Source organism: Triticum urartu, chromosome 2A, assembly GCF_056163025.1.
Source record: "Triticum urartu cultivar PI428250 chromosome 2A, HENAU_Tu73, whole genome shotgun sequence".
NCBI lineage: Eukaryota > Viridiplantae > Streptophyta > Magnoliopsida > Poales > Poaceae > Triticum > Triticum urartu.
In genome coordinates this window covers 31,815,196-31,828,909 of record NC_141874.1, presented here as the reverse complement: position 1 = coordinate 31,828,909, position 13,714 = coordinate 31,815,196, and the positions used below count along the sequence as shown (strand labels likewise).

Below are 13,714 nucleotides of genomic sequence, written 5' to 3'. Positions count from 1 at the left end.
ATCAGTGCCTGGCTGATATAATCCACTCAAAGGAACTTCCAAAAGTTATGATTATTACTTACAGCTAGAACAACCACACAGAATCACAATATAATTTGTACTATTTCCCCAGTCTCCAAACAGAGAAAAAAAAAGAAAAAAGAAGGATATTTCAGTAAGGAGAACAGCCACAACTCACAATATATATCTACTCTACTTGCATCACTTCAAGGGAACCACGATCCATGCATGAGCTTTCAAATAATCTATTTAGAGAAAAATAAATAAAGGACAAGACAACTAATCAGACGGTTCTCTTCTGAAAGTGTTTGTTTAGGCGGTGTGGCCTCCTTATCTCACAGCGAACAGAGTAGTTGTAGTGAGGAGGCAGACGAGATGTCCATAGATGGACGCTGAATTTCCCTCTAGGCCTAACACTTCCAATGAGAAGATCTTGCATGCTAATCATGTTGAGAGCTTCGGGTCCAGTTTCAACAGAACATGTCTGGTGGCCAGCAAACATCACAACACATTCAGAAGTTTTCTTCACTCTCTTGAAATATCATGTCTCCTGCATTGGCCAAGGATAAGTGAAATACTCCCCATACACTAAGTTGCTTGTCTGCTTCAAATTCCTCAGGGCCGCAAAGGCCATGCTCCATAAATGAAGGTTAATATTTGCTTTTAGTTGTTCACTGAAGTACCATTATGCTTCTTGAGAAAGGAACTGTAACCTGGGGGGTTTGGTGGTTCCAAAGCTTTTAATCTTGTCGGAGCGGCTCGCAATTATCATCTTACTCGCGATGCAGGTTTTCACGGCTGAATACAACATCTTCCATACAGGTGCCCCGATATCCAGAAGCACCTCAATGATGATCAGTGTCCTTCCACCGCCCATCCCACGGTTTTGATGGTCGATTCTACCTCCATCTTGTAGGGTCTCTAGACTTGCATCTTAATATTGTGTCCAACGAAAAACAAAATTTCATGGAAGTGGTTGCGCACCCTTTCATCGTCACGCCCATGCTCAATCAGGGGGCTCCATGCCTCGTCATAGTACAATGACATGTTGACGACTTCTCCGTCTGACGCGTCGTTGGCCTCGGCTTCCGTGTCCCCTAGGCTGAGCTTGTCGATGTTGTCGTCGTCGATCACTATGTTGTTGTAATGCTCGAAGTAGTGGTGGCGTTAGAGTTCGCGTTGGATCTCCGCCTCCGATTCCGCCATGAACTGTCGCGCAGCTCCTCCCACGCAACCCGACAGTCCTCCGCCTGAGATGGAAGACTTATTTCTTGCCGCCGATGGTGTCATCGTCTCCCCACCATAGCCACCCACTTAGACTTACTCCAACTAAAGCTAGGACAACCAGAGACTATATAGAAAACCCAGAGCCAAGTGCCCCACAGGTAGCCAATAGATGTGAGGAGAATCAACGGCGACGAACAGTGGCGGAGCTTGAGCATAAGCCAAGAGGGGGCCATTAGCTGAAGGGGAGCAAATTAATGGGAAGGTGGGGCTAATCTCTAGTTTAAACATTGGTTAGGCCTAAAATAGAGCATATTTTTTAATAGTTGCAAAAAATATGTGGGGCGGGGGCAATTGCCTCTGTTGGTCTACACCAAGCTCCGCCACTAGTGACGGAGCCCTTAGGAGATAACCCTAGCACCTTTTTTACTTAGGTGGAGGCGATGATTGGGAGATGTATGAAGTATGTAAATGACAAGTAATATTTCGTTTAATCATTGCTTGGCTCCTACCGATCACCCTCAAAAAGCTCATTTAAAAGGCCATCTTACTCTACTAGTGTTCATTATGCATAAGACGAAGCTTTTGCTACCAGGCGGCAGTATACAGCAATGTTGTGGCAGCTATATATAGTCACTACCAGAAAAACTTGTTTTGCCGACGGCCATATCTATGCCGACGGCCCCCGTCGGCATATATGGGCATACCCCGACGGCACAACTAAAGCCGTCGGCGTAGAAAGGCCGTCGGCGTATAACCATCTATGCCGACGGGGGCCGTCGGCGTTTTTCCGAATATACCGACGGGGGCCGTCGGCATAGAGCAGGCCGTCGGCATATCGTGTGGGCCCGTCTACCCGGGCGGCGACGGCAGTTTGACGGCGTCAGGCTGCGCCGACGGGCTAACGGTGGCTGTCGGCATAGCTACACCGACGGCCGAGCCGTCGGCATAGCTATGCCGACGTCATCGATTCGCCGCGCCACCACGTCATCGATCCGCGTCGTTCGCCGGTCCCGTGGGGTGGCATTTCTATGCCGACGGCTAGGCCGTCGGCATAGGCCTGGCCCATGGTTTTTGCCACGTCATTGATCCCCGCCCTACGCCACGTCATCGATCCAGGGCTCTACCGTTCCGTAGCCGTAGCTATGCCGACGGCTTTGCCGTAGGCATAGATTTCTAATAATATTTTTATATTTTTGTATTTTCTCTTATTTTTTTTATTTTTTTCCAATACTAATTTCATTAACTTAAATGTACAGAAAACATATATCGATTGCCCCCCACACGGGCCTTCTTCCGTCGTGTCACGGAGAGGTTAGATGGGACGGGCCGGGTACCTGTGGGGGGTAGCAATGCCGCCAGGTGTTGCGGTGGGCCCTCCTACGGTTGTGGAAACGTGGTGGCAGGCGCATGCACGCGGCTCCGGGGTGTGCCCCCTCCCCCCTCACGGGCGTCGATGCCGCCGTGCCCCGGAGGAGGGAAACGGCCCCGTCGGGCCGACGCAGAGGGAATCTTGGGGTGGGTTGTGCCGGGACTGTGTTGGGGGGGGGTGTAGCTATGGCTGGGCTATAACAACAAGGTGAAAAGGTCCACCGGTCAAACTACGTCCAGCGAAAGTCAAAGGGATAGACCCGGCGGCCGTCTGTGTCAGGGTTAGACGGGACGGGGTACCTGGGGGTAGAAATGCCGCCAGGTATTGCGGTGGCCCTCCTACGGTTATATAAGCATGGTGGCAGGCGTAGGCACCCGGCACGCGGCTTGTATGAGGTCCCGGTGCGACGCTCCGGTGGCATTGCTACCCCCTAGGGCCCCCGTCCCGCCTAACCCTGTAGCGTTTGACCACGGGATCTACCCCTTTGACTTTGCACGGACGGGCTTTGAGCAGTAGACGTATCCACCCGGTTGTGTAAGGTCAGCCCAGAGGCCCACGGCAACATCTGGCCCGGATGTTGCTCCAAAGTGTTCCTATGGACTGACCTAACACAACCGGGTGGGGAGGTCCACTGGTCAAAGCCCGTCCGTGCAAAGTCAAAGGGCTAGATCTCGTGGTCAAACGCAAGAGGGTTAGGCGGGACGGGGGCACTGGGGGGGGGGGGGGGTAGCAATGCCACCGGAGCATCGCACCGGGCCCTCATACATGCGGGGTGGTGTGGTGGCATGTCCGAAGAGGCGGGACGCGTCTCCGGTGCATGGCCCCCCCTCACGGACGGCGATGACACGGTAGTAGACGTTGTGCGGTAACGATGCGGCTTCAATATTACTAAATACTCGGAGCGCGATAAAATCATGAGTTTTTTTGCACGACGTGGGCACATGTGCTATAGGAACGATGGTATTTTTTCATAATTTTTGGTGATGGAGAAGTATCCGAAAAATTCCCTCTACGCAGATTGCCCTTCGCGCGTCTACGGCTGTGGCCGACGGCCTCCAGGGGCTAGCATGCCGCCAAATCTTGCGTAGGCGGCCTCTCACAAGTCTGGAAGTGTTTTGGCGGCTGCAAACGCCCGGCACGCGTGTCCGAGGTGTGCCCCCCCCTCACGGACGGCGTCGCCGCCGGCACCTGGAGGGGGGAAACGGACGCGTGGGGTCTACACGGAGGGGATCTTGCTGTGGGTCTGGCCCGGATGTTGCTCCAAAGTGTTCCTATGGGCTGACCTAACACAACCGGGTGGGGAGGTCCACTGGTCAAAGCCCGTCCGTGCAAAGTCAAAGGGCTAGATCCCGTGGTCAAATGCTACAGGGTTAGGCGGGACGGGGGCACTGGGGGATAGCAATGCCACCGGAGTATCGCACTGGGCCCTCATACATGCGGGGTGGTGTGGTGGCATGTCCGAAGAGGCGGGACGCGTCTCCGAGGCGTGGCCCCCCCTCACGGACGGCGATGACACGGTAGTAGACGTTGTGCGGTAACGATGCGGCGTCAATATACCTAAATACTCGGAGCGTGATAAAATCATGAGTTTTTTTGCACGACGTGGGCACATGTGCTATAGGGACGATGGTATTTTTTCATAATTTTTGGTGATGGAGAAGTATCCGAAAAATTACCTCTACACAGATTGCCCTTCGCGCGTCTACGGCTGTGGCCGGCGGCCTCCGGGGGCTAGCATGCCGCCAAATCTTGCGTAGGCGGCCTCTCACAAGTCTGGAAGTGTTGTGGTGGTTGCAAACGCCCGGCACGCGTGTCCGGGGTGTGCCCCCCTCACGGACGGCTTAGCCGCCGGCACCTGGAGGGGGAAAACGGACGCGTGGGGTCTACACGGAGGGGATCTTGCTGTGGGTCTGGCCCGGATGTTGCTCCAAAGTGTTCCTATGGGCTGACCTAACACAATTGGGTGGGGAGGTCCACTGGTCAAAGCCCGTCCGTGCAAAGTCAAAGGGCTAGATCCCATGGTCAAACGCTACAGGGTTAGGCGGGACGGGGGCACTGGGGGGTAGCAATGCCACCGGAGCGTCGCACCGGGCCCTCATACATGCGGGGTGGTGTGGTGGCATGTCCGAAGAGGCAGGACGCGTCTCCGGTGCGTGGCCCCCCCTCACGGACGGCGATGACACGGTAGTAGACGTTGTGCGGTAACGATGCGGCGTCAATATTACTAAATACTCGGAGCGCGATAAAATCATGAGTTTTTTTGCACGACGTGGGAACATGTGCTATAGGGACGATGGTATTTTTTCATAATTTTTGGTGATGGACAAGTATCCGAAAAATTCCCTCTACGCGGATTGCCCTTCGCGCGTCTACGGCTCTGGCCGGCGGCCTCCGGGGGCTAGCATGCCGCCAAATCTTGCGTAGGCGGCCTCTCACAAGTCTGGAAGTGTTCTGGCGGTTGCAAACGCCCGGCACGCGTGTTCGGGGTGTGCCCAACCTCACGGACGGCGCCGCCGCCGGCATCTGGAAGGGGGAAACGGACGCGTGGGGTCTACACGGAGGGGATCTTGCTGTGGGTCTGGCCCGGATGTTGCTCCAAAGTGTTCCTATGGGCTGACCTAACACAACCGGGTGGGGAGGTCCACTGGTCAAAGCCCGTCCGTGCAAAGTCAAAGGGGTAGATCCCGTGGTCAAACGCTACAGGGTTAGGCGGGACGGGGGCACTGGGGGGTAGCAATGCCACCGGAGCGTCGCACCGGGCCCTCATACATGCGGGGTGGTGTGGTGGCATGTCCGAATAGGCGGGACGCGTCTCCGGGGCATGGCCCCCCTCACGGACGGCGATGGCATCGTTACCGCAGAACATCTTATACCGAGCACTGAAAAGTTCACAGCAACTGTCCATTTTCTTCATGTAAGTCTAATGAATACCGGAGCTTATAACGTATGGATTAGTGAACTATTTAAACAGGTCAAATTGCTTTTCCCTCGGCGAGGTGGGACTATTTTTTTTTAAAAAGCAGTTGCCATCTATGCCTACGGCATAGCCGTCGGCATAGGCCTCCTATCTATGCCGACGGCCTTGCCGTCGGCATAGAAACGCACATGTCCACGGATCGATGACGTGGCAAAGTGGCGGGCCTATGCCGACGGCCAGGCCGTCGGCATAGGGCCGGCCTTATCCCCTTGCGGTTCGCCCCCGCACCACCCATTCGCCATCTCCCTCTTCCTCCCTGACCCACACCCGTGCCGCCGCCCACCACCTCCGCCGCCCGCCCTGAGCACGCCACCCCCGGCCCCTAGCCCGCCGCCACCCGCGCCTCCCCGCCCCGACCCCGCGCCGCCCCGCCCCGAGCCCGCCGCCGCCCGCGCCGCCTCGCCCCGACTCCGCGCCGCCCCTCCCCGACCCCATGCCGGTCGGCGGCACCGACCCCGCGCCGCCCCGCCCCGACTCCGGCCGCCCCGACCCCGCGCCTCCCCGCCCCAACTCCGGCCGCCTCGCACCGACCCCGTGCCTCCCCGCCCCCACTCCGGCCGCCGCGCCCCGACCCCGCGGCTCCCTGCCCCGACCTCGCGCCGGCCGCCCCGCCCCTACCCCGCGCCTCCCCGCCCCAACTCCGGCCGGCCCTCTCGAAGGTGATTTTTTTTGAAGTTTTTAGTGTTTTTTTAGTAATTTTGTAGCTAGTTAGATATAGATAGTTAGATAGGTATTTAGATAGTTAGATACATAGTTAGATAGATAGTTAGATAGGTAGATAGTTAGATAGATAGTGAGATAGGTAGTAAAAAATTTGGTTAGATGAGATGCTATATGTTGCATACCTTGAAAAAAAATTGGTGACGATGATGAATATGTGATGGCGATGAGGAATATGTGATGACGATGATGAATATGTGATGACGATGATGAATATAGGTAGTAAAAAAATTTGGTTAGACGAATAGGTGATAATGATGATGATGAATATGTGATGACGATGATGAATATATTGTTAATGTTGTTAGTTTTTTTGCCTACATGATGCAAAAATAAATGAATGCATGTTTAAATGTTTTAAATATGCTATATGAGTTGTGATGTTCTAATTTTTTGTCGCGATGGAATTTGCAGGCTTTGTGGTTTAGCATTTCATTGGAGTGACCGTTGTCCGGCGCGTTGGTCCCCCTGAGCATCCCTCTGCTGTTCGACTACTTCCTCTACAGCCGAGGGTGAGCTACAAGTCCATCTCCTCCAATTTTTCATATCACTAGATTTCATTCTCAAGTCAAGTGGCGTAACCTAGGCGTCTCCCGTCCGAAAGGGTTGCATCGATAAATATGCATTCAATTGCATATCTATCGCCGCAGCTCTTTCGGATTGTCCAGCGTTTTCCATGGACAGCCCGAGGATGTGTAGATTGGGTATGTTCTCCATGTTCTACCCCGTTCTGAGACAGGATTTCGGCGGCGCCTCCCCATTGTTCTCCAGAGCACATTCTCTCGGCTATTTGCCGAGACGTGTATCTGGAGAACAGCGGGGAGTTGCTGCCGAAATTTTGTCTCAGAACGGGGTAGAATGGAGAACGTACTCAATCTACACATCCTCGGGTGGGATTAGGACCCATCTTTACCTATTAGAGATGTAGGTGGATTCAACGCGGTAGAAACTGAAAATTTGATGTGATTAATTTAAGTGAATCCTTAATTATGTTGTGTGGCTTGCAAAAAAGCAGAGGATGGCAGATAATCAGTGGATGTACAGTGGTTTTATCCGTCGGAATCGAGTAACATCAGAGTGGATCGCGAAAACCGATGTGTATTTGAAGGAGATATTCCGTCGTCCAATGAGAATTATCCCACCATGCCCCTGTGCGAGATGTGCCAGACGTCACCGTAGAAATCAGACGGACATGAGTGAGCACCTTTGCACACACGGATATATGCCAAACTTTGACATGCCGCTGATAAACATAGCCGTGCAGGACCGTGGTAGAGAGGAGGTGATGCGACAACGCATCGATGGATATGAGGACGACGGGGTCAGGGACATGCTAGATGATGTCATTGTTGCAGAAACGGCAAATGCGACACCTTCAGAGATTGAACCGGAGGAGCCGGAGGCAACCGCAAAGGCCTTCTTGGAGGTCTTGGCCTCGTCGAAGAAACCTCTTTATGCGGGTGCGAAAATATCTCAGCTGGATGCCATCTCCAACTGATTGCAGTGAAGGCTGAGTACGGCTGTAGCCAGAAATGCTTCGAAGCATTCCTAGGAGTATGGGCTAACAGCCTCCCTGAGGGTCATGAACTGCCGAAAAGCATGTACGATACAAAGAAAATCATGAAGGCACTCTCTATGGATTATGAGAAAATAGATGTTTGCCCGAAGAATTGCCTTTTGTTTAGGCACGAGTATGCAGATGACAAGTACTGTAGGAAGTGCGGTTCGTCTCGGTACATTGAGGTGGTCGGTGAGGATGGTGAGAAAAAGCAGCTAACCATCCCCGTTAAGGTTCTTCGGTATCTTGATTTTATAAAGCAGCTAACCAAAAAAAATCATACATCCATCGGGAGGGGAAGCATGGAAGTCATTCGATGAAGAATACCCCGAGGAAGCAGCCGAGGCTGGGAATGTCAGAATAGCCATATCAGGTGATGGGTTGAATCCATATGGTATGTCGTCCAATCCATACAGCTGATGGCCTGTGTTTGTAATTCCGCTCAATCTTCCTCCCGGTGCCCTAATGCAACGGAAGACCATGTTCTTGTCGCTCATCATTCCGGGGCCTGACTACCCGGGGAAGCAATTGGGTGTGTTTATGCAGCCGCTTGTGGATGCTTTGCACCATTCTTGGTACTTTCCGAGGTTGACATACGACCGGGATCTGCAGAGAAATTTCTTGATGAAAGTTTGGTTGCACTATTGCATGCATGACTTTCCCGGCTATGCTCTATTCTGCGGATGGTGTACAAGTGGTAAGATGCCATGCCTAGTGTGCATGCAGGCTCTGCGAATGATTTGGCTGAGTAAGGGTGGCAAGTATGTAGCCTTTGACCTCCATCGACAGTTCCTCCCTCCAGACCATCCAGATAGGGAAGACAAGAAGAACTTCACGAAAGGCCGGGTTGTTCATGAAGTAACCGAGATTCCAACATTTTCGGGGGCAGATGTTCTTGCTCAGCTAAAAGCTCTCAAGCCTAAAGTCAAAGGCAAAGGCAAAGCCAAAGCCAAAGGCTTCGAGGGATATGGTGAGGCGCACAACTGGACGCACATTACCCCCTTCTCGCAGCTTCCCTATTTCAAGGACCTCAAACTTCCTTACAATATTGATGTGATGCACACCGAAAAGTATGTGGCAGAGTCCCTTTTCCACACGATCCTCAACATTCCTGATAAGAAGAAGGATAACGTAAAAGCTAGAGCCGATCAACAGAGAATTTGTGATAGACCACGCCTGAACATGAAGCCTCCCACAGGCGGTCGAAAAAACTGGTTCAAGCCAGATGCTGACTTTGTCCTTAAACCGCCAGAAAAAAAAGAAGTACTTATCTGGCTGAAACAAATTTTGAAGTTCACCGATGGTTATGGATCGAATATAAGTAAGGGAGTCAATCTTTCAACAGGCAAAGTGACCGGCCTGAAGAGTCATGACTACCATGTATGGATTGAGCGGATAATGCCGGTGATGGTTCGAGGCTATGTCCCCGAGCATGTCTGGCGAGTGCTTGCCGAGCTTAGCCATTTCTTCCGCACGCTCTGTGCTAAAGAAGTAAGTAAAGAGGTGATTGAAAAATTGCATAAGAAGGCACCGGAGTTGATAGTCAAGCTAGAGAATATCTTTCCTCCAGACTTCTTTACTCCGATGACACATCTCATTCTGCACCTCGCGAACGAGGTATTGTTGGGGGGGCCTGTGCAAAATCGCTGGCAGTACGGCCCTGAGAGGCAGAACAAGCATCTCCGACGGAAATGTGGAAACAAAGCTAAGATTGAAGCTTCCATAGCTGAGGCAGTTATCCTAGAGGAGGTGTCAGACCTCAGGACATCATACTATCCAGACCACGTTCCCCATCTGCATAACAAGGTGCCTCGATACAATATAGAAGAGCCCAAGTATCAACCCAGACTAGAGCGGACCAGATCGTGCTGCGCCAATGCAAGAAGAAGGCCCGCCAGATGCAGTACGAGGTGCGCTATGTGGCCATCTCCACATACTACCACGACTATCTTGGTGTGAAGATGACCAAGGAAGAAGCGCGGAGGATGGGCATTACCTTGGAGAGGCCCGAGTTCTTGGCGGTAAGTATAAAAGATTTTTCATTATGCTTTCATATATTATGCTTTCATTACCTTGTGGTACATTATGCTTTATGCTTTATGCTTCCATAACACCAATTTGGACACACCTACATGCCATTATGCTTTTATTATGTAGGTGTGTCCAAATTGGTGTTATGGAAAAGACGAGTCTTGGGCGGCATTGGTGGATCTTTGGTGTGATGAGGCTGGAGCCTGGGCGGCTATGAGAACCAAAAATAAGGCTAACCGAGGGACGGAGGGAGTACATGCTCAGGGAAACCGAAACCACTATCTCCACAAGGCAGTTAATGTATGACTAACCCCATTAAACATTCTTCTTCTTCTATTTACCATCACTTTCTTATGTATGACTAACCTCTGTTTGGTGGTGCAGGAGGAGAAACTGAAGCGGCCGCTCTCACACATGCAGGCGTGGGAGATCGCCCATACGCGGAAGGACCCCAAGCCTAGCGAGCCCAAGTACTATGGCAAGAAGACCGCGGGGAGGAAGAAGGCCTACTCCGAAGCGTATCTGGAGTTACATCCTGACACACCTGACCCCATTGTGGCGCCTCTGGACGACATGGCGGTGGTGAGGATGGGGCCGAAGGAGCACGGTCGGGAGGCGGTTCTCGATGCTGTGATCACTCCTAGTATCTCCTACACACAGCTTCGTCGGATCGACCCGAGCCTAAGCCAGCACACGAGCCAGCCAGTGACTAGTACACAGTACCTCTTTCAGGAGCAACAATCTGTAAGTATTTTCCCTCTTATCTTCATTTCTCACTTCATTTTCCGCATTTAGTAGTTTTATGAGTTCCATCATGTCATACCGTAGGCCTACATGGAGTACACACACCAGGAGACCATGGCGTGGCATCAGAGGCTTTATGAACACCAAGTGCAGAGGGATAGCCAGATGCAGCAGGCTTTTCAGGATATGGTGGCCGGCAGGTGTCCTCAGTTCCCTCCAGCACAATACCCTCTAGCACAACCAGTGCTGATGAGCTTTGAGGAGTTTGTGGCACAGAACACTGGCCCCTCGCCGGTTAGTTCATCCCCAATCTATTCACCCAAAGCATGTCATGCCTTTCAACACAGTCATATATCCCGTGCATATGTCTTTTCAACATCCAGGGAACAGGTGGATCTACCGTTGGCGGTGGTCTTCGCAGCACTCCGGAGACACGGAGCCCGACCACTCCGTTCCACGGAGGCGGAGGCGGAGGCGGAGGAGGAGGCGGTCTTGGCGGTAGCACTGCCGCTAGCAGTGACGACCTGGGCTTCGGCGGTCTTGGCGGTGACGACCTCCGTGGTGCTCGACGTCCTGGCGCTTAAGCCTTTGGGTCACATTTTGGCGGTCTTGGTGGTGATGATACTTATATGCTTGTGATGTTTCTTATTGTTGTTTGTGAGATTCTTATGCTTGGTGGTGATGATACTTATATGTTTATGCTTTGCGATGCTTCTTATGATGTGTGATGATGAATTTGTTCTGTGATGCTGCTGGGCCAGCTGTTATGTGATGCATATATTTGTTGTGTGCTGTATATATTCAAATGAATTGAGCTGAAACAAAACAGAAAAAAGAAAAAAAAAACAGACAGAAACTATGCCGACGGCTAGGCCATCGGCATAGAGCTGCCGTGAGCTCCCAGTGGCTGCCACGTGGCAGGTCTATGCCGACGGCTTAGCCGTCGGCATAGTTTCAAACTAAGCTGACGGCTAAGCCGTCGGCATAGGCCTGCTCCAGGAGCTCCCAGTGGCAAGCTATGCCGACGGCTAGACCGTCGGCACAGACCTGCCATGTGGCGAGCAAGCATTGGTCAGCACTTGACGGCGGCCGCCGTTAGGCGATAACGTTGCCGACTGCCGGGGCCGTCGGCATAGATGTACGGACACCGTCGGGATAGGGACTATGCCGACGGCCTTTCTATGCCGACGACATTCCTGGCTACGCCGACGGATATGTTGCCGACGGCCCTATGCCGACGGGTGCCGTCGGCATAGGCCTGTCCCGACGGCCATTCAGGGCTATGCCGACGGCCCTGGCCGTCGGCATAGGGTGCGATTCCGGTAGTGAGTACCCACTTGCAAAAACAAATGCTAGGGTTCTTCACGTGCAAAATGCCGAAATGAAATCGCTGGGATGGTGCGGTGCATATGGCCGCCGCCGGCTTAAAGCCCCCCCCCCCCCCCCCCACCCCACCCCCACCCCCAAGATTAAGTAAACCCTTTCATGACCATGTGGTTTCCTCAACTGGTAAACCCTTTCATGACCATGTGGTTTCCTCAACTGGTATATACGATCTGGTTCTAAACTACTTCCTTCGACGAGTGTCAAAAACACTATTATATTACGAGACAGAGGGAGTAATTTCAAATAGTTTGGGTTGCTTACTTTTCAGTTTTCACGTCACTCTCCTGCTCAGCATGTGCGTCATTCCCTGGTCAACATGAGTGCAATTTAAATACGACCATACGTTAGGTGCTCATACGGTACACCACCTCTTTGGTGGATCACATACTTTGCTTCATGCATGCATGAACGAATAATTGCACATACAAACTTTTGAGTACTGTTCATTCCGTGTATCAGTGCGTGCATGCACTTTCAAACAGCCAATTAACTACTCCTTCCGTCTCGAAATGTAAGATGTTTTTAGGCACTAATTACATTTTTGATACTATTTTAGTGTTTAAAAACGTCTTACATTTCGGGACGGAGGTAGCACTGTAGTTCCAATATGCATGCTTGCATTAATGATTGCATGCAGATTGGAGGTGGTCTCTGACTCTTTTGATCTTTTCTATTGGATCACCGGGGAGCAACAACCCCGGATGACCGGCTAGTCAAACATGCCGTACCTCTCCTGGTGCTCTGTCGTCGGTCTCGTACTACTCTTTCTTTTAAACCACGGACCAGCAGTCCTTCGCCACTATATAAGGTGGGCACGCGCAGATCCGCATATGCATTCTTGGAAAACCAGATGAAGAGCAGCAGCACGATCTTCGTCAATGGCGGCTCCGAGATGGACGCGTTGCTCAGCCGGCAGCTCCAAGCGCTCATCGTGAGTGCGCTTCGCGACGCCGACGGCAGGTTAGCCGACCTCGCCGTCAGCCTCTTCGACGACGCGATCGAATGCATCGCCGGCGTCATGTCCAGGCTTCAGGGGATCAGTACACAAGCAGACGGTCATGGACCGGCGACGGCCTTCGACCTCACAGGCGTTGATGTAATTTTGCCCAACACCGGTGAGGGACAAGAGGAGAAGCCTATGATCAGCAACATTGGTCAGAAGAGAAGGTTTGAACTTTTCGAATAAAATTTAAATTGGACCCTTCCTCGATATATTTGCATTCGAGGTATATATCTCGCCAATCAATTGTCACTTATATATGTATATATGTATGCATCATGTAGGAGAAACAACGACAAGCGATCAAGATCACTAGTAACAGTTGTTCCACATTATGATGGCCATCATTGGAGAAAATATGGGCAGAAAAACATTAACGGGTGGGAAAATGCTAGGTATCTATACTACTACCACTAAGCTATTCATTCAATCATATCTTCACATTACTACTACAAAAACCTATATTCTAGTTCCATTATTTGAGATGGTTCTCGTAAATCATCACATGTGAGACTTGTCCGAGATGGTTCTCTGTTATGAAAATACATCAAAGGCAAGCACCAAAGAACAATAAGTTAACCATAGTCCTAGTCTCATCCCCGGTCTCCCCACTCACCTGAGATCTCCTGCCACTACATATCTTCTCCCTCCAACCCACATTCCTCTCCCCTCCTCTCTCTCGCGGCATCCTCACCGCATATG

The 13,714-nt window shown here is 51.8% G+C and overlaps 1 pseudogene; it reads right to left on the bottom strand.

Annotated features, from left to right (window-relative positions):
• Nucleotides 1-283: 283 nt before the first annotated feature.
• Nucleotides 284-13,714, bottom strand: part of LOC125534794 (uncharacterized) — an 80,753-nt pseudogene continuing 67,322 nt past the window's right edge.